At 48.3% G+C, this 21968-nt stretch overlaps 1 protein-coding gene across 4 annotated transcripts in view; it reads left to right on the forward strand.

Annotated features, from left to right (window-relative positions):
- CAPS2 (calcyphosine 2) overlaps positions 1 to 21968 on the forward strand; it is a 925516-nt gene that overhangs the window by 324686 nt on the left and 578862 nt on the right. The gene's annotated exons all lie outside the window — the stretch shown is intronic.

Raw genomic sequence — 21968 nt, forward strand, 5'->3', positions numbered from 1 at the left:
CCAGGGGAAGTCTGCTTCAATGAGGCCCATGAAAAAACACAGCCGGTAGTGAAGCAGGCTTTTGGACTCCTCAAGGCCAGATTTAGGTGTCTGGACAGGACTGTTGGAGCACTCCTCTACTTACCTGGAAAAGTATGTCAGCTCACTGTGGCATACTGCATGGGGAGGACTGCCCTGCACATCCCAGAGGAGAGGGAGTCTACAGTGCCACCGGGTGAGAATCCTGAAATGCCAAGTGAGGATCACAGTGGGGAAGAGGAAGGAGCTGACTTGCGGGAAGATCTCATCAACAGCTACTTTTCATGAGTGTAAGTATGTCATGTCTTGTAATGTAATGATTGAGAGTGCACAAAGAACTGTAGTTGTGAGAATATATGGAGTTTGGTGTTTTAACAACAACTAGGGAGCTGACACACTGCAATATTCAGCCAACTGCTGCTTGAAGAGTTACCCTTTGACATACCCCCTCCTTGTTGATGTTGCTTTGTTTGTCTGTTTCCTTGCAATGTAATTACATTTCTAGTTGCTTGGTATGTGATTTGTGTAATAGGTATGTTTTCAAGCCTATACTCCTTGTTTTGTCTTTCTACACGTACCTTTACCATTACATCCTCATCTGGGCATTTCAGAGTTGTGACATTGGCAGGTATCTGATGCTGTTCTGGCATACAAAGTGGACATGGATTGTTCCAGGTAATGAATGTCACAGATTTGGGGTGTATGAGAGCTGTGTTTGGCTGGAAGGGCAGAAGTGCACATTGGACTTTTTGTGTGTGCTGTGTTGGGCAGATCGCACCTTGTGTGCCTTCATGTGGACATGAAATATGTAGTCATAGATTGCAACCAAGTAATTCACCCTTCACATTGGTTAAATACTATTATTGTATGACCTGTATGTAGCTGTAGATGTGTTTCCTCAATGCAGGCCACAGTGCCTGTGTCACAACGCTGACATGTTTGTGTCATACCACCAGATGCATGGTCATTGGATTATGATGGGCCTGTGATGTGGGACTGGTGTTCTGCCATCTGTCTGTATCCTGGATTATGTGATGTTGGATTACTTTGGCGTGGTACGTGATAAGGCTCAAGCTGTTGACATCATCCACTTTAATGTTTGCCAAAAACATCCAAACAGATGGACATCCTGTGTGCTGTACACTGGAATAAACTGTTAGGTGTGACCATACACTTGTACGTATGTGTTTGTGTGTGATAGTTATAATCCTGTATACCTGTAACCTGTCCCTCTTTGCACAAGTAAGTTAGGTCTTCATCATATGGTTCACAGGGTCTTACATCTCTGCATAGCAAAATGTTGAAATTAAGCAAGCAGACAGTGAGTTTGTGATGGGTGAATTTATTACAATGCTGGTGCTGTAATTAAAATTTGAACATAAAAGAAGAAAATAAAGTGAAGGTGTCATTCATGGTGAATGAAATCATTGTAGTAGATGCCACACCGTTGGGAGTTCAAAGCCCAGAGAACTCTTCCCATTGGAACTGGTAGGTGGTTCAGGATCAGTCAACATAGTGAATGTGTGGAAAATAAAGTAAGTGTTTTAGGAAGAGATCACTTGCTGGCAGTGATGGATGTCTTGCCATCCGCACCTCCTGGATTCTTTGCTGGATGTCGATGCTTGTGTGGTGGGTGATCCGATGCTACAGAGGCAGGGCTATCGGGGGCGGGTTCTTCCACTGACAGGGCCTCCCTTTAAGTGGCTGGCACCGATGTAGATATGCCTGGTGTTGATGAGCAAAAAGACGGAAAAGATCGGGTTGGAGAAGCTCTGATAAGGACGGTGTGAATGTCCCTCAGCACCCCTGTTATGGAGGTCATGGCGGTATTGTGGGCCCCCATCTGTTCGAGCATGTCCCTATGCATGTTCCTCTGTAGTTGTTTGATTTCCTGGAGTTCGGTTACAACCTGGCCCATCACGCCTTGGGGCTCCTGATAGACTCCCAAGAAGTGGCTGATGGTGTCCTGGCCAGGAACAGCCCCAGTGGTCTCACCCTGCTGGCCCACAGTATCCCTCCCACGTACCCTACCCCCACGAGTCTGTGCCCCTGCCACAGAAGGCCCTCTCCTACATGTTCCTGGACCCTCATTGTCTGAAGTCTTGCACTGCACCTCAGGATCCAGGACTGGGGCCACAAGATGGTAGACACTGTGCTCAGTACACAGGTTGGGGGGCGAATGGTTGCCTGTGATGTTGAGGCAGCCGGGCTGGAAGGTGTTGATGTGGCCAGGAGGAGACTCTCACTGCTGGTGTCTGACCAAGTTGCCCAGATGGACCGTAACTGTCCTCCACATCCAGATCCAGATGTCCAGAAATGTCTTCTTCACAGAAGGCCTCATCCAGGGCAGTAGTCTCTGTCTCTTCCATGGCCTCTTTGCGCCCAGTGGTAGCTCGACCTGTTGATGTGAAAAATACAATGTTACTGGTCGTGTTATGACATCTACCTAATTTATTGTTACATTAAGCATAGACCTTGTACAAAGTTAATTTGCAGTTAATTCTATTGTGGCAAGTACCAATGGTATTGGTTGTATTGACCCAACATTTGTGGTGCATGCCAATTCCATTTAAGTAAAGCAGCTGTTGAAATGTGGAGATTATTAGCATTTGTGAGGATGGCTTGAGTATGATATCTTGCCACCAGTGCAGAAAAAACAGTGGCTAGGCAAGATATGTGTTTGGCCAGTTTGAGGCCTAGTTGATTGTGATACAGGCAGACCAAGGAGTTTGTGGGATATGTGTCTGGGGTCGTCATGTGGCCAGTGCATTGTGAATGTGTCTGCTGCCAATACCATTCTGGTTGTGCATCTTGAGGCCTTTGGGATCATTGTTTTGCACACTGGGTAAGCTGCCCTTCCTGTCCTCAATAGTTGCATCTTGGGTTAGAAGGTCAAGATGGAGAGATACTCAGCCAGACATGTCTAAGAGTTTATCATAATCTGTATCTTAGTCCCTCCCAGGTGAGTAAACTTCAGTTGAGAGTTAGCAGGCAAAGGTATTTGGAGAAGTGACACCTGGTCTGGTGTTTGGAGTTACTTTAAAATGCCTTCTGGGAGTTGCAGTCAGGTCACTCTACATACTACACACACTTGACAAACGTTATCCTCCCAGGTGAGTAAAATTCATTTGAGAGTTCATAAATAGATGTATTTGGGCAAGTGTTGATTTTGTGGTTGGGATTAGAGACACAAGGCCTATTGGGCTTCGCATTACGGTCACCCCTCTACTTCCCAATACCATACAAATGTTATCCTCCCAGGTGAGTAAACTTAATTTGAGAGTTGGGACACGGATGTGCATGAGAACACTGGGCTTGTGGTCTGAGTTACAGAGCCTCCTGGCCTTAGCAGTCATGTCATTCTCTCCAGTTCATACACTTGATCAATGTCATTCTCCCAGGTGACAACACCTCATTTTTGAGTTTCCAAAGAAGGGTATTTGGAGAACTGAACACTGGACTGGTGCCTCCTGGGAATTCCCTGTACTACTTATAATTACATTCAGGCACACATCTAGCTGGTATTAATTTACAGTCTATATGTTTAATGATATACAACTAATATTTATTACATAATATTCAATCATCCCTGATACCTCTTCTAAACAAAATAAAATACATATTGTGACTTTTTCGTGTTTTTTGTATTTTGGATTCTCCAAATCCACACATAAGCCTTAATGCATCCACATTAAATGCTATATGTGAATATTCATAAAATATTACATTCTTCACATTGAATACTAAAGATCTCACGTGCAAGTATTTAACAGCTACTAGTCACACTATTTACAGTCAAGTGATATTGGAGATACTTTGCTCTCCACTACTGGGTGGATTATGATTAGCAACAGTATGAACATGAGTTATTGAGTTGTGTTATGTTATAAACTATTAAAGCCCTGATGAAGTCTGGTGGGAGATATCCCTGACGAAACACGTGTTGGCTTAGTGTGGATGCCATAAAGGCTTATATTGGACTTTGGCTTGGTGTGGATGCCGTAATAGCCTATCTGGACTTTGGGAAGCTATAGTATTCGATGTGGATGCCATTAAGGCTTATGTGTGGATTTGGAGAAGCCAAAATACAAATTATAACACGAAAAAGTTACAATAAATATTATATTTTGTTTAGAAGAGGTATCAGGGATGATTGAATATCATGTAATAAATATTAGTTGTATATCATTAAACATATAGACTGTAAATTAATACCAGCTAGATGTGTGCCTGAATGTAACTAATTGTAATTTTTCAGCAACTCAGTGCTGATCATAGGGCATTTTGGTGGTTTTCACCCTATCCAGTGCACCGTCTGGTTTAGAAACCTAGTGAATCTAGGGCAGGAAGCGCCATTTACTCTTTGAAAACTTCCCCAGTACTATTAATCCCTGTACTACTTACCCTATACAAATATTATCCCCCCAGGTGAGTACACTTCAATTGAGAGGACACAGGGAAAGAGGGAACATTGGACTGGTGTTTGGAGTTACAGAAACAGGGCCTGCTGGGAGTTGCAGTCAGGTCACTCTCTCTTCTACACACACTATAAAAATGTTATCTCTCCAGGTGAGTACACTTCATTTGAAAGTTCACTAACAGATGTAGCATGTGAGCACTGTGCTGGTGTTTGTAGTGACAGAGACAGGGCCTGCTAGGAGTTGGAGTCGTCAGTCCCTGCACTACACACATGGTACAAATATTATCCTCCCAGGTGAGTACACTTCATGTGTGAGTTACAAAACAGGAGTCTTTGGGGGAGAGGACACTGTACTGGTGGTTGTAGTGACTGTAACAGACTCTCCTGGGACAAGAGTACACTGTGCTGGTGTTTGGAGCTACAGATACAGGGCCTGCTCGGATTTGTAGTTAGGTCACTTTCTATAGTCCACACACTATACACATGTTATCCACTCAGGTGAGTATTTTTCATTTGTGAGTTGGCAAACAAGGATAGAAGGGCACGTGACCACTGTTTTGGTGTTTGTTTTAACATAAACAGGGCTTGCTGGGAGATGCAGTCAGGTCACTCCCTCTAGTTCCCACTACTTGAAAAATAGTATACTCCCAGGTGAGTGAAGAACATTGGAGAGTTTACAAACAGGCGTATTTGTGCAAGTGAACCCTGTGCTTGTGTTTGGAGGTACCAATACAAGGCCCACTTGGGGTTGGTCAGGTCCCTCCCTCTAGTTCCTAACACTTGAGGTGAGTGAAGAGCATTGGAGAGATTACAAACAGGAGTATTTGGGCAAGTGCTACTTGTGCTGGTGTTTGAAGTTACAAATACAGGGCCTGCTGGGATTGCAGTCATGTAACCCCCTCTATTACACACACTATATAAGTAGTATCCTCCCAGGTGACTACACTTCAATAGAGAGTTATCAAACAATGGTATTTGGACAAGAGAACACTGGGCTGGTGGCTGGTTTTACAGACACAGGGCTAACTTGGCCTTAGTAGTCATATCACCCCCTCTACTTCCCATATTTGACAAATAGTATCCTCCCAGATGAGTAAACTTAAATTGTGAGTTTCCAGACAGTGGTCTTTGGACAAGTAAACACTGTTCTGGTGTTTGGAGTTGCTGAAACACTGCTTCTTGTGAGTTGCCGTCAGGTCACTCTCTCTACTATACACACTTGACCAGTGTTCTTCCCCAAGGTAAGTACACTTCATTTGTGAGTTCACTAACAGATGTATTGTAGCATGCGACCACTGTGCTAGTGTTTGTAGTTACAGGAATAGGGCCTCCTGGGGGTTGCAGTCAGGCCACTCTCTCTACTTCCCACACTTAACAAATGGTATCCTCCCAGGTAAGTGAAGTCCATTTGTGATTTGCCAAAAAGGGGTATGTTGACAGTGACCACTGGTCTGGTGTTGTTTGGAGTTATAGACCAGTGCCTGCTGGGAGCTGTAGTCATGTCAATTCCTGTACTACACACACTATACAAATGTCATCTCCCCAAGCGAGTACACTTCAGTTGCCAAATAGAGGTCTTTGGACAGGTGAACAATGGGCTGATGAGTGGAGTGACAGTAAGAGTGGCAAAATGTGAGCTGTGGGCATGCATGACATTACATTTTGGTGACATTTTCAGTGTTGTGACTTGCCAGACTCCACTCCCCAGGTATTCCTATCAAGCCATCAGGATGCAGGATGGCCAAGACCTTCTCATTCCAGGAAAAGGGATTTAATGGAGCACTCAGAGGGCCACCACCAGTCTTCCTGGCCCAGAGCTGGTATCAGGAGGCCAGGGAACGGCTCTTGACCCCAGGGTCATTCCACCTCGTCCTAATGTCCTCCTTAGTGTGCAGGGTGTGTCTACAGCATTCACTCTGTCAACTACTGTGTCCCACATTTCCATTTTTCTACTGAAAGGAGTATGCTAAACTTGTGCCCCAAACATTTGTCGCTTTACTCTTATGATTTCATCCACCATGACTCATCCTCAGAAAAACAGGGATTTTTGGAACATGACATGGTGGGGAAAAAAACGGGTGACAGTGACTTACTAAACATGGAATTGTAAAAGGGTGTGACTGGACAAAAGTGTGTGCAGGGTGTTGTATGGGATGGTGAAAAAAATGGTGCCTAACATCTGTTCTATGTGTATAATAGTCACTCTGGCTTCTGTGTTTTGCATTGGAAATGCAAAGGATTGTGGTCTGTGAAGGGGTGTGTTTTATAGTGCCCTTTGCAGGTTTGTCTAGTGAGGCATTGTGTGTCAGCTGTGTTGTTTTCAGATTCATCCAGTGTGCAGTTGTGTATTAGTAATGTGGTTCGGACCGTCATTGGCTGACCACCATGCGGGTTTGCCATGACAACTGTGTGCTTGTAATAAGGTCGATGGTTGGTCGTAGTGCTGTTGATGCTGGAGGTCGGACCGCCTTTTTCCAGGCCTCTGCACCATTGGCCTTTTTTAGTTCCCAGTCTGTGGTCCTGCTTGTGTAACTCGTAATTGGGCGGTCTGGAAGACATATGACAGTTTGTTTAGGACCACCAACATGGCAGTTTGGCGCTCTGACCGCCAGACTCGTAATGAAGTTCTAAGTCCTCCTGAAAACATTGGCTATCAACACTTTTACCACTAAAACAGTAATTCTCTGAAGATGCCCATGGTTTCTGGAACTCCTTTCCTCCTTCCATCAGATTTCAATCTGACTTTTGTCAGGCAGCTACTAAATAACCACCTGTCCGTCCTCACCTCAACTAACTGCTTGCTAATCTTTGAGTTTGTCCTCTTCCATACTGTGTCCTTGTTGGTTGTTATGCCGTTCAGGTACACATTGTATCTGTCTGGTTAGCACACCTTATATCTTCTTAAGTGTACCTATGCAATCTAAGACAGAAAATAAATAAATAAATGAGTGTCTGCAACCTATGGAGTCAAAGGCAAGGGCCAGTCATAGATTCTACCTTCTTACATAGTGTAGGAAAATGGCTCCCTGTTTCAGTTACCCCCACCTTTGTGCCTGATATTGATGCGGACTTGACTAAGAAGTGTGCTGGGACCCTGCTAACCAGGCCCCATCACCAGTGTTCTTTCACAAAAAATGTACCATTGTTTCCACAATTGGCACACCCCTGGCACACAGATAAGTCCCTTGTAAAAGGTGCCAGTGGTACAAAGGGCCCTGTGACCAAGGAAGGTCCCTAAGGGCTACAGCATGTGTTGTGCCACCCTAAGGCACCCCTCACCTAACACATGCACTCTGCCATTGCAGATTGTTTGTGTTGGTGGGGTGAAAATGGCAAATGTCGACATGGCATCCCCCTCAGGATGCCATGCACACAAAATACTGCCTGTGGCCTAGGTAAGTCACCCCTCTAGCAGGCCTTACAGCCAAAAGGCAGGGTGCACTATACCACAGGTGAGGGCATAGCTGCATGAGCAATATGCCCCTACAGTGTCGAAGTCTATTATTAGACATTGTAAGTACAGTGTGGCCATATTAAGTATATGGTCTGGGAGTTTGTCAAAACAAACTCCACAGTTCCATAATGGCTACATTGAAAACTGGGAAGTTTGGTATCAAACTTCTCAGAATAATAAACCCACACTGATGCCAGTGCTGGATTTATTAAACAGTGCACACAGAGGGCATCTTAGAAGATGCCCCCTGTATTTTGCCCATTCCTTTAGTACAGGACTGACTGGTCTGTGCCAGCCTGCCACTGAGACGAGTTTCTGACCCCCTGGGGTGAGAGCCTTTGTGCTCTCTGAGGCCAGAAACAAAGCCTGCACTGGGTGGAGGTGCTTAATACCGCCCCCCTGCAGGAACTATAACACCTAGCAGTGAGCCTCAAAGGCTCAGACTTCGTGTTATAATGCCCCTGGGCACTCCAGCTAGTGGAGATGCCTGCCCCCTGGCCACAGCCCCACTTTTGGCAGCAAGTCCAGAGGAGTTAATAAGAAAAACAAGGAGGAGTCCCCTACCAGTCAGGACAGCCCCTAAGTTGCTCTGAGCTAAAGTGACCCCTGGCTTGTGACCCCTGCCTTTAGAAATCCTCCATCTTGTTTTGGAGGATTCCCCCACTAGGAATAGGGATGTGCCCCCCTCCCCTCAGGGAGAAGGTACAAGGAGGGTGTAGCCACCCTCAAGGACAGTAGCCAATGGCTTCAGCCCCCCAGACCTAAACACACCCCTAAATTCAGTATTTAGGGACAACCCTGAACCCAGGAAATCAGATTCCTGAAGACAGAAGTAGGATTGCTGGCCTGAAAGCCCCGCAGAGACGACAGAGACACAACTGACTTGGCCCCAGCCCTACCAGCCTGTCTCCAGACTCAAAGAACCTGCACAGCGACGCATCCAGCGGGACCAGCGACCTCTGAGGACTCAGAGGACTGCCCTGCACCAAAAGGACCAAGAAACTCACGAGAACAGCAGCACTGTTCAGAAACTGCAACAACTTTGCAACTTTAAAATAACTTTAAAGAGACTCTCACTTCCTGCCAGAAGCGTGAGTCTTCACACTATGCACCCAACACCCCCGGCACGAGTTCAGGACAACCAACACCACAGAGAGGACTCCCAGGCGACTCCAACGACGTGGACACCCTGAGTCGACCCCCCTGTGCCCCCACAGTGACGCCTGCAGAGAGGATCCAGAGGCTCCCCCTGACCACGACTGCCTAGTAACAAAGGAACCTGACGCCTGGACCAAGCACTACACCGCAGCCCCCAGGACCGAGAGGAACCACCTACCAGTGCAAGAGTGACCAGCAGGTGGCCCTCATCCTAGCCCAGTCAGTGGCTGGCCCGAGAAGGTTCCCTGTGCCCTGCCTGGATCGCCTAAGTGACCCCTGGGTCCCTCCATTGCTTTCTATAGCAAACCCGACGCCTACTTTGCCTACTGCACCCGGCCACCCCAGTGCCGCTGAGGGTGTGTTTTGGGAGCTTGTGTGTACCCCCAGTGCTCTACAAAACCCCCCTGGTCTGTTCCTTGAGGACGTGGGTACTTACCTGTAAGCAGACTAGGACCGGAGCACCCCTGTTCTTCATAGGCGCCTATGTGTTTTGGGCCCTCCTTTGACCTCTGCACCTGACCGGCCCTGTGTTGCTGGTGCTGTGGCTTTGGGGTTGCCTTGAGCCCCCCAACAGTGGGCTGCCTATGCCCAGGAGACTGACTGCGTAACTGCTTTACTTACCTAAGAAACCTAACCAAACTTACCTCCCCAAGGAACTGTTGATTTTTGCACTGTGTCCACTTTTAAAATAGCTTATTGCCATTTTAACCAAAACTGTGTGTACTACTATTTTAAATCAAAGTTCTATACTTACCTGTGTGAAGTACCTTGCATTTTAGGGGGGGCACCTCAGCCAGGTGAACGCACGACGCCACTGCTGCACGAGGGGGCTCCATGCCCATTGCTGTATCCTGGGAAGTGCAAAGCCACAGTCTCTCGTCTTTCCAGTGGGTGGTTTTGCCCACTGCTCTATCCTGGGGAGTGCAAAGCCACAGTCTCTCAAGTGGATGCCTTTCTCCACTGGTTCTGGAGGGGGCTTTGTGCCCAGAGTGCTTCATCCTGCCAAGGACTGAGGTAGTGGATGTGATTCTCCACTGGTTCTGGAGGGGGCTTTGTGCCCAGAGTGCTTTACCCTTCAAGGACTGAGGTAGTGGATGTATCTCTCCATTGGTTCTGGATGGGGCTTTGTGCCCAGAGTGCTCCACGTGCAATATGGCCGGTACAATTCCCTCACTTGGGTGTGTGTGCCACGATATTGGCGAGGTACAGGTAGCATGAGACACCATGGAGGCAGAGACATACCCCACACTGCTGCGGCTTCGCATTCCACCTGCAGGTGCAAACAGTGATGGAAGTCATGCCTCACGGAAACTGCCCACTGTCCAGGAACTCTCCTCCAGCCTCGGTGAATGACCACTGGGGATGGTAGACATGTCAGCAGTGGTGCCAATGTACGAGTACGTCGCAGTGGCGGTGCTTGCGGCAGGGTCTGTGGCGGCGGTGCATGGGTGAGCACCTGCTGAGGGACACAGCAGGATGTCTCCTGCAGCCTCGGACGGCTGCCCACTGGGGAAGAGGCTGGGGACTGTCGCTGAGGCTGTAGGCGTGCCGGTAGCGGTGCAGGTGGCGATTGTGGTGGCGGGGCAGCTAGCGGTGTTCGCCGCCGTATAGGTTGATGTGGTCGTGGACAGAAGTTGTGACACTGGTCCCTCAGTTGGTCCCACCATGCCCTCTCCTGACCTGCTCTTCTGCTTTTGGCCCTTCTCCACCTTTGATGGTGCCGCAGTTGTCTTGCCACTATCCCCTTTTATTTTTGCTGAGCCCTTGGTGGTAGTAGTTTTGGCTTCTCCCTCTGGGATGTGGGCACCTTTTTCACCTTGGCAGGTGGCGGAATGTCCTTGCCCTCACTACGTGGCACACTGGCAGCCCTGATGGGCGGGGCACTCGATGACCCCGCAGTTGCTGGCACCACTGTGCCTGGGGATTTGGTGGCTGAGGTGCTGGGCTGGGACCTGGAAAGCCTGGCCCTAGGGGGAGGACGGGGGGAGGAGGTGAAGGGAAGAGGTCAAAGTTTGCCAGGAAATGTTTTTTAGACACACTGGGACTGGAAGATGGAGGGGGTTTGGGAGTGGAGGAAGAGGTAGTGGTTGTAGGAGGTGTACGTCTGCTGAGTTTGGGTGAAGGTGCATGGGCCGGAGGCTGTTGTGACGTGGATGGCTGTTGGGTGTGTGCCTGCGTTTGTGTACTTTGGGAGGAGGGCTCACTGACACACTGGGAGAGGACACAGGGGATGTGTGAATGGTAGTGGGGGTGGTGATTGCACGTGAGCGGTGTGTTGTGATGGGCGTGCTGGTGATGGAGGTAGTGGTTGAGGATGTAGTGCATGCAGGTGTGAGTGGAGACAAGACAGGGAGGAAGGAGGAGGACCTGGAGGAGGGGGACACATTGGAGGCAGTAGATGTTGCTGTGTCTGCTTGGGAATGGTGCTTGTGTGAGTGCCTGTGGGATGTGTGTTGCTTATGTTTACCTGAGCAACTCTTGTGTGTTGATGTGTGTGCATGTTGGTCTGATGGTGTGCTTGGGATAGGCTGAGGTACAGGGGAATGGGTCTGGGTGGAGGAAGTTGGAGGGGGGAGGCTGGACATAGGGACAATGGCTGCCATCAGTGCTGAGGCCAGAGCCTGAAATGCTCTGTGTTGGGCCGCCTGCCCAGAATGAATGTCCTCCAGGTATGCATTTGTTTGTTCCAAATGCCTCTCAACTCCCTGGATGGCATTCACAATGGTAGATTGCCCAACAGTGAGGGATCGCAGGAGGTCAATAGCCTCCTCACTAAGGGCAGCAGGGCTGACTGGGGCAGGGCCTGAGGTGCCTGGGGCAAAGGGTGAGCGGCACGGGACACCCGCTGGGGGGTTGCTGGGAGGGCGGTGCTGGTAGGGCGGGTGGTGACTGTCCCTTTTGATGCGTGGGCACAGAGGTGCCCGCCACCGCAAGGGAGCTCCCATCAGAGGAGGAATCGCTGTCACTGGTGTATGCTCCTGTACCCGTCGTGGAGCTCCCCTCGCCCTCCGTCCCACTGGTGGCTTCAGACTCCGTTGCTTCTCCCTTCAGGGCCAAGTGGGTTGCAGCTCCCTCCTGCTCTGGTGCCAATGCTCTTCCGCCTGATGATGCTATTGCACACAAGAACAGGGAGACCACAAAAAGGGGGGGGGGAGACAGAATAAAATCATGTTCAGTGCATGCAACACCACTACTGTTGGCAGACACAACACACATGGAGCAGCCCTCTTCACTACGCCATGCACTAACAGTTCCTAGAAAGTTCACCTGACCATGGGGTACGAGGCCTAAGCCCAATTGCTGCACACCTGGAAGTCACAGGAGCCTGACTAGGTGTAAATGGCTATTACCACTAGTGGGGTTGGGGTGCCACATAGCCTGCCTCACAAGGGACCTTGCCTACCAACTTTGCCCTGGACTTGGGGAACCCACTGACCACCTCCCCCACCCAGACACCTCGTTATGCGCGCAGAGTCATCTGAATGAGACTGTACTCACCCCCTTGTGGCTTCTGTGATGCCCTCAAGCGCCCATCCAACTCCGGATACGCCACCGCCATGATCCAGGACATCAGGGGGGTCATGGTGTGACGGGCACCCCATCCACGTTGGGAGGCCATACCCAGCTGGGCCTCCGCCATTTTCTTGCTCCAGCGGCGCAGGTCCTCCCATCCTTTACGGCAGTGGGTGCTCTGTCTGTGGTAGACCCAGAGGGTCCGGACATCCTTGGCGATAGCACGCCAAATACTCTTCTTCTGGTGGGCGCTGACCTAGAGGAATTGGTACAGGGGAAAAGGAAATTACCCACCCGTCCGGACCGTCATTGTCATTGCCCACCAGTCCCCACCCATGCCCTGACGCACATACCCTCACCATCCACACATGCAGCCCTCAGCCCCCCCCCCCATGTATCTTCCATCCACACCACTCAAAGCAGGCATTGCCCATGCAGCATGCTGACAGTGTACTCACCTGTTTGTCTGGAGGACCGTACAGTTGCGTGTACTGGGGGAGGACCCCATCCACTAGTTTCTCCAACTCCTCCGAAGTGAAGGCAGGGGCCCTTTCCCAAGACACTGTAGCCATCGTCTCTTCCAGACACAGGTCACAGCAGCACTTGCAGTGTAGGTCCTCTCCTGTTGAAGGTCAGGTATCAAGTGAGTGAAAAGACAGAAAGTGGCGGTCACGTCCGCAGGTGTGTGTACCGTCACCACCGGCGTACATCGTCATTGGCTCCTGGGACCCATAGGGCCCAATGTTAACCAATGCAGAATTGCGCTGCGGTCTTCGCCCGTCCACCGCAACAGTGTACAACGCCAGTGCAGTTACCTCATATCCCCTTGTCCCACCTTATAGGTCATGCAGCCGCCATTTCAGGGGGCCACATGGGATGGATAAAAACTGTGTCACACCTATCTAGGCTGGGAATACAGACAGATACCGGCACATTGCGGATTAATAACGTTTCTGCAAATAACACATTGTGATACCTCAGTGTTGGATGACTCTCTGCTCGCTGTTCTTCTCCACAAGGCACGTCCGCTGGGGGAGGTGATGAGATGGCGGCATCCTCCGGTGTACAGACCCCTGGTGGACCTGTCGACAATGGAAGAGAGACACATCATAATCACATATACACTTGATCGTGCAACAATCCTGGAACTGTGTGCCCAGTTGGAGCCAGACCTGATGTCAGCTATCCGCCACCCCACAGGGATACCCCCTCTAGTGCAGGTCCTGTCTGTACTCCATTTCCTGGCCAGTGGGTCCTTTCAAACAACAATAGCCATGGCATCAGGGATGTCCCACCCAATGTTCTCTAACGTGTTGTCCAGAGTGTTGTCTGCCCTGCTGAAACACATGCGCAGCTACATCGTTTTCCCTCAATTGGAGGATTTGCCCACAGTGAAAGGTGACTTCTATGCCCTGGGACATATCCCCAACATCATTGGTGCCATTGATGGTACACACGTGCCATTTGTACCCCCTCCCCACCCCCCGCAGGAATGAACAGGTGTACAGAAACTGGAAAAGCTACCATTCGATGAATGTGCAGATGGTGTGTTTGGCAGACCAGTACATCTCCCATGGGGTTAGTGTGTGTCTAACAGTTGTCCCTCGACATTTGCAGGTGACTCTGGTTACCCCAACCTGTCATGGCTACTGACCCCAGTGAGGAATCCCAGGACAAGGGCAGAGGAATGCTACAATGAGGCACATGGGAGAACTAGGAGGATTATAGAACGCACCTTTGGCCTCCTGAAGGCCAGATTCCGGTGCCTCCATATGACAGGTGGTTCCCTATACTACTCACCGAAGAAGGTGTGCCAGATCATCTTGGCCTGCTGTATGCTGCACAACCTGGCTTTGCGACTGCAGGTGCCTTTTCTGCAGGAGGATGGGCTAGATGGTGGTCTTGTGGCAGCTGTGGAGCCTGTGGACAGTGAAGAAGAGGAGGCAGAAGAAGAGGATATCGACAACCGAAACAACATCATCATGCAATATTTCCAGTTAGACACAGGTAAGAAGATGTAACTGCTTCCCACATCTCATACTACTGTTGGAGCTAGCATAAGTCTGTATTTTTCACTCAGTGTATGGACACTGACTTGACACTTTGGCTTTCCATTTCACAGATCTGGGTCCCACTTTGTGCCCTCTGCTATGTTTACTCCTGGCCTACAGCTGTGTTACATTGGTACGTGAACAAGTACATTGACATTGCTATATTCCATAGCTATTTAAATTACACATCTCTGAAAGCACAGACTGACTCCAGATTATTTTGTGATTGAAGTGTGTTTATTCCTGTGCAAATAAGTGGAGGGGGGTTGTAAAATGGGCTGGGGTGATGGTGGAGGTATGTCCATGGCAGAGTCCAGTCTATTTGTTTCACAGGTGCATTGTCCAAAGGGGCATAGGAAGTGGAGCAATGGCAGTTTAAGGATGGACAGGGTGACATAGTGGGACAGAAGAGTGACATTCAGGGGGGTTCTTATTTCCTGGCGGGGGTCTTGGCAATTTTCTCTGTCTTGTTCCTGGATCTCAGGGACCATTTGCGGGGTGGTTCTTCATCTGCAGGGGTTGGGGTGCTGGTGTTGTGTTGTTCCTGTGGCGGTGCCTCCTGTCCACTAGCGCCGGCGGAGGGCTGTTCATCGTCCAGGCTAGTGTCAGGGGCCCGTTGGTGTGCCACTGTGTCCCTCCTGGTGTTAAGAAGGTCTCCCAGCACCCCTGCAGTGGAGACCAGGGTGGTGTTGATGGACTTCAAGTCCTCCCTGATCCCCAGGTAGTGTTTCTCCTGAAGCCGCTGGGTCTCCTGAAACTCAGCCAGTACCATGCCCATGGTCTCCTGGGAATGGTGGTAAGCTCCCATGATGTTGGAGAGTGCCCCGTGGAGAGTGGGTTCCCTGGGCCTGTCCCCCCCCTGTCGCACAGCAGTCCTCCCAGCTTCCCTGTTATCCTCTGCCTCTGTCCCCTAAACTGTGTGCCCACTGCCACTGCCCCCAGACCCCTGATCGTCCTGTGTTAGTGGGGTTGCCTGGGTTCCCTGTAGTGGTGGACACACTGCTGATTGACGTGTCCTGGGGACAGAGGGATGGGCCCGCTGGCTGGGTGCTGTGGTGGTGCTTCCTGAGGGGAGGTTCAGTGGTGGTTTGTGACTGTGTCAGGGGAACAGACTGTCCCGAGGTCCCTGATGGGCTGGGCTGGTCCTCTTGATCCAGGCGTGCAGAGCTGTTGTCATCACTGTGGGTCCCTTCTGTGGGGGGACTGGATATGTCTGGCACCTCCTGTCCGGTGACGTTGGGTATGGGTCCTGTTGGGGTGTAAATGCATAGTTATTGTGTGTGTATTTGTGCGCCATCTTGTGCAATGGGTGAGTGACCCTCTACTCCTGTGCTTGCATTGTTGTCTCGCTCCTTGCGTGATTGGTGATTTTGGGGCATGAGTGAGTCTCTGCACTGGACATGCTTTGGTGATGGGTGTCCATGCATTGGTGTTACAAGCAGGGCTTGATTTTGGGATGCGTGGGTTGTGTTAGTGGGGTATCTGTGGGTTGTTTGGGTGATGGGTGTGAGGGTAAGGGTGGCGGGATGTGATGGCATGCAGGTGGGGTGTCGGGATTAGGTAGTAAAGATTTGACTTACCAGAATCCAGTCCTCCTGCTACTCCTGCAAGGCCCTCACGATGCGTAATTGCCAAGACTTGCTCCTCCCATGTTGTTAGTTGTGGGGGAGGAGGTGGGGGTCCACCGCCAGTCCTCTGTACAGCAATCTGGTGTCTGGATAGCACGGAACGTACCTTCCCCCGTAGGTCGTTCCACCTCTTCCTGATGTCATACTGTGTTCTTGGATGCTGTCCCACTGCGTTAACCCTGTCGACAATTCTGCGCCATAGCTCCATCTTCCTTGCAATGGATGTGTGCTGCACCTGTGATCTGAATAGCTGTGGCTCTATCCGGATGATTTCCTCTACCATGACCCTGAGCTCCTCCTCAGAGAACCTGGGGTGTCTTTGAGGTGCCATGATGTGGTGTGGGTGATGTGTGAGGTGGTGTCTGTTGTGATGTGTGAGGGGATGTGTTGGTGTGTGTTGTGTGCAGTGCGTGGATGTTGTGTAAGTGATGGTGGTGTGTGTCTGTGGATGCAGGTGTTGTTTTAGGTAGTCACTCTCTCCGGCCTTCTTTCAAAATTATGGTAGTAAGGGTTTGTGGGTGTGTGCTTTATATTGGATTGGGTGTGTGGGAGTGGGTGTATGTGTATCAGTCGTGTGTATTTCGATTTGTCCATGTGGTTGTGTTTTGTAAATGTGTGTGTATTTTGAGCGCGGCGGTGTGTACAGCCAATGGAATACCGCGGTTGAAAGACCGCTGCGTTGATCCGTGGGTCATGATAGTGTGGGCGTATTCCTGTTGGCGTGATGGTGACGGTTTTGGTATCACCAGTTTATCACTGACCTTTGGTGTGGCGGACTTGTGTGGGTGTCTGTATTGTGGCGGATTCCGAACTGTGGGTCGTAATACCTGTAGCGGAATTCCGCGGCTGCAGCGGTATGTTGGCAGTCTTCTGAACGGCGGAAAGCGGGATTTACCGCCAGGGTTGTAATGAGGGCCATAGTCTTTGAGATGAGTGAAATTCTAGCCCAGAAATTAGCTTGAAGTCTATATCCTTTCGCTTGTCCAGAAACACTAAACTGAATCACAGAGTGAAGAGAGATACCCGGAGACAAAGAAATCTAGTTTGTCGAACATTATTTTTATGCAGGACAGACATTTGTTGCATGAGTGTCATCTTCCCTTGTTCATGAGTTTGTGATGAAACATACCAATGAGTGCATTCAGTTGTTAGATCTAAGGCCTAAGATTCTTACTTAGTCTTTGCGATAGGTGATATTCTAGCCCAGAAAGAAAAAGTTGCAATGTTTGTCCAAGCATATTTCCACAAGTCATGAAACACAGAGCTGGGACACATAGTGAAGATAGAAACGTGAAGAAAACTGTTCCTGTCATCCAGGCTGCTTTGTAATGCAGAATGGAGGCTTGCTAGGTATTGTTGGGTCCATTTCTTGGTCAGTTCTCTTGTGACTTTTCTGAAGCTTGCGGTGGCCTTGAAGACTGTGCCAGAGAACAGTATCGAAAATGCTGCTCCGTAAAAATTCCCTGTTGTCTAAAGAGCTTTCCCTTGACAAAATCTACAGCTGTTAGAGCTCTCAAAATAGGATAATGCATTCCTTCAAAGTGTGAAGTGTGTTTTCACATCAGTACTGCTGGGTGCCCTCTGTCTATCAGTGTATCGATGGAAAAGGTTTGTTCTGTATTATAGGTTCACTTTTGACATCAGTACAGAGTTGTTTATTGCAGCACTACCTAATGCCTTTTGACAAATTTAGAGGAGGAAGATGTACAAGCTCAGTCCATTTGTATCCAGCTTATGGAGGGTCCACAAATGGTTTGCAGATAGTCCAAAATTATCTTCCTCAAAGGTAAGGGTTACATGAAATCTTGTAGTGTGCCAGCCTGTGGCTCTAGGAATCCACAAGAATGCGGCGGGCACTTTCAAGCTGGAGGCAGGGAACTCTAAACAGCAAATTGCAGTCACTACAGCAGATGAAGGACTTCTCTGGTCCTGAGAGTCAATCAGAAATTGTCTTTTTTCAAGTCTTTTGCTAGGCTAGTGGGTAAAGCACAGCATATAAAAGGGTTGAGCTAGAATTCTGTTGTAGGATACTCCTAAACCAATCCCTTGTAGTTGATACACATGCTTTCACTACCACAGGTGTTTTTTACATTTTGTTTCAGGCTCAAACCTTGCCTGTAGGTAGGTCAAGGCTTTACATCCATCTAGCCCCACTTGGCATCCCCAGTGCCTACTGGTAACTGCTTCCTGTTCATGAGAATGGTGATTTGTACTTTTTATATCTGTATTTCCTTTAGTTTGTACCTGGTGTGAGGCATCACAACACTTCACATGTGTTCTGCCATGCAACACAGGATTTTGCATGTAGGTAACCAGAAGCAAAAAGAAAAAACACAATACTTCGGTTTCTGATGTGGATACGTTTATGATTGATTTGGTTGCATTACATATGGAAGCATAAGTATTTCCCTTCCATTAGTGTGTCTACCCTTACATGGAATTTTGTAAGGTACATCTAGAGTTGACACAGAAGGGCAAGGTAAGGTTGAATAGTTCTTTGGATAGTTCTTTGCTACAGCAATTACTACTTAACGTAATTGCACCAAAATTGGCATAGAGTTAAAACATTGCTAGAATAGGTGATTTTAAGGTTTTGTACGCATTCACAAAAGCATTTTCGAGGTCTTAGAATTACAAAAGTGTGTCAGGTGGCCCTGGGAGAGTTGATTTTTATAGATGTATGACTGTTCAAATTGTGTTTTATGATTTGCTTATACACCTTCAGCACCGTTTGAAGAATCTTCCTGAAGTTAGGTAGACGGCATGTTTAGCTCCGTTTTTGTATGGCAAGCTTTGTGCTGATCAGTCAGCCGGGGCAAAGTTACATGGGAGGTCAAACAAGTATTCATTTGCTAAAGAATTATAACTTAGGAGCAGTTTGACAGATCTGCTTGAACATGGACAGATATTTAGCAAGTTTAGCTTACTGTTGGTATACCATGTTTTGTGCAGATCGGTCAAGGAAAGAAGAGCTGTAGGGAGTAAAACTGTTTTCATTAGGTACTGTTAGATTATACTGCATAATGACTGATCTGCACAAAAGTTGAGATTTCAAAAGGGGCCTAACTTCCGAATCCTTGCTCAACGCGAGTGACAACACTTGAAATTGGAATCAGGCCCTAGGTTGAACCCCATTGTGCATTGCCACACTGGGTGCTAATAATAGGACCTTACAACAGGCCAGCTCCTAAAGTTAACCCTCAGTGTGCACGGTCTGAGGTCATACAAAATGCTCAGTGGGGGTGACTCCGCAGTGGTTTTGGCAGAGCTTCAGGCTGCTGAACAAATTCTTCAGTTAAACCCCAGCAAAGGCTGTGCACAACAAGGGTTGCCTACATGCTGTGTTGGATGGAGAGCAGTCAGGATTCACTCCAAACAGGAAAAGGCCGTGCACCACACTTGTTACACTCCTGGAGGGTTGTGTGCAGGCCCAAGGGACATGCAAGGTGATGGTTGGCCATTTGGTGGAATGATTTAGTCCCAGCCCTGCGTTCAAGTTTCACTGCATATGGCTATGTGCATCAGGGGTTAACTGCATGAGGGTTTGATCACAGGGCCTTGGCCACACACCAAGCCTTGTGGCTATTCTCCACTGTGCAACGTTCTTTGTGGTTTGGGTCACAGAAGGTTAGGTGTATTGGAATATTAAAATATGAGAGTTGCATGTCTGTTAGAAATTGATTTTCTGGTTGGCAGAAGTATGCACCCTGTCTAAGCAGGAACCACAGTACTAGTCAAGGTAAGTCAGATACACACTAAACGTTAACCTGTGTTTACCCTGTCGTCCACGGAGGATTCGAGGAGCGAGGGCTGATGCAAAGCTATGAGTTGTCATCAGTTCTGATGGTGTAGGTGATGCACTGGTTCTGAACGGTGCATTCGGGGATGCGTTGCTGTCGAACCCTTTGTGATGAAGGTGATGTGTCGTCCTTGAGCCACGCAACTGTTGATGTGAAGTCCTCGAGCAGCAATGTGCTGGCGTCAGAGAAGATGCATCGGTTCGGATCAGTAAAAAAAGGTTCTAATGCATTCTATGAAAAATGTGGTCACGCTAATTAAATTCCTAGATCACAGGTTAATAATGCATTGTGTTTGTCAACTGATGTCAGATAAGATACAGTTGCTGACTAAAACAGACCCATCCCCTTGGCTCTAACTTTCTGAAAGAGGCATTTCAAAAATTGTAATTGTAAATCCTACTTTATCATTAAAGAGTATTTATCATTACATTTCCATAGGTACTAACCTTGACAGGTCTACTCCTTCTCAATTAGGAATTACACTTTATTAATGTAATAAGGAATCCCCACTCTTATCATGTGAGAGGTATAGGCCTCACAGTTGTGAAAAGCAGTTTGATAGGTTTTACTACTGGTTAAAGGTATATGTCCAGCCTTTCAGTTATATAGTACCCTGCCCTATGGGGGTGACTTATATGTAATAAAAGGGGTGTTTAAGGCTTGACAAGGGATTTTAAATGCCAAGTCGACTTGACAGTGCAAAACTGTCTTCAGGGTGCAATGGCAGGCCTGGGGCATGTTTTAGAGTACCTCTCAAGTGAATGGCGCAATCAGCACTGCAACCCACTAGCAGCATTTAATTTACAAGCCCCGGGCACATGTAGTGCACATTACTAGGGACCTATAAGTAAATTAAATATGCCAATTAGATATATACCGATCAAACCATGTTTTAGGGAGAGAGCACTGGTTAGCAGTGGTAAACTGCACAAAATCCTCTGGCCAACAAAAACAAATGTAGCCAAAAGTGGAGAGAAAAAGGTAAAATGTTTAGGAGTGACCCTGCAGAGTGGGAAATTTCCAACAATGTGGTACAGTATAAAAAAACAGGGTGGTTCCTGTGAAAGGTTTGTATCAATTTTGAGGCGTGTATCAACATTTTGATGCCTGCATTTGATGCTCTCTGCGGCTGGGCTGAGTTACGCCTGACCAAGGAAATTGATGTTGAAAGCAACGGGATCGAATATAAGGGTACAGAAGGATCAGAGTAGGCGCCCAAGTTTGGTATCATGGGGAAATGGTGCCTGGTAAATGGAAGCAGCGGAAAAGGTTTATTAACCAACAGTAAGAGGACTCTATATTGATAGCAGAAGATATGCCAGTGGAAGATCTGGAAGAACAAGAAAGTATTGATAAAGATGTCATTATTAAAAGGTTATGACGACATGATACCCCCATCTAGTGATATTTGTGTTTTGACCACTGACTTCGTGTCGTGCCACTTTGCACTTGGCTTAGCTGTTCACTGTCACATTAGCAGTCAAAAGTTACAGACTCCATTTTGTATTCAGCTTAGCCTTAGCTTCACTCCCATGATAAAGGTGCAAGCATTTTTCCGTACAAAACATGTTATGCAACATGTTTTCTACAGTATTCTACATGTCTGCGTGTTCTTTCTTACCAAAGGGCAAAGACATAACCTGGAGGAGTCAGTCAGTCAGCAAGATAAGGATGTACTAGAATGATGTTTATGGTATAGCAGGGAACGGTTTAGTTTTGGGAGAGACACCTTGGGAAACTGGCCAGTTCCAACATGTTCCTTTCAAAACTGACCTAAAGTAGCCAGCATATTTTAACACTTTCGCGAGCGGGACAGGTTTTCTAGAAATCTCCTTCCTGACTTGTTCAAGCTATATAAGAGACCCAGGTCGACAGTGGGAGATTCGGAGACCACAGTCAGGATTGTGACGTTGAATACCTGATATA

This window comes from Pleurodeles waltl, chromosome 4_1, assembly GCF_031143425.1.
Source record: "Pleurodeles waltl isolate 20211129_DDA chromosome 4_1, aPleWal1.hap1.20221129, whole genome shotgun sequence".
NCBI classification, from domain to species: Eukaryota; Metazoa; Chordata; class Amphibia; order Caudata; family Salamandridae; genus Pleurodeles; species Pleurodeles waltl.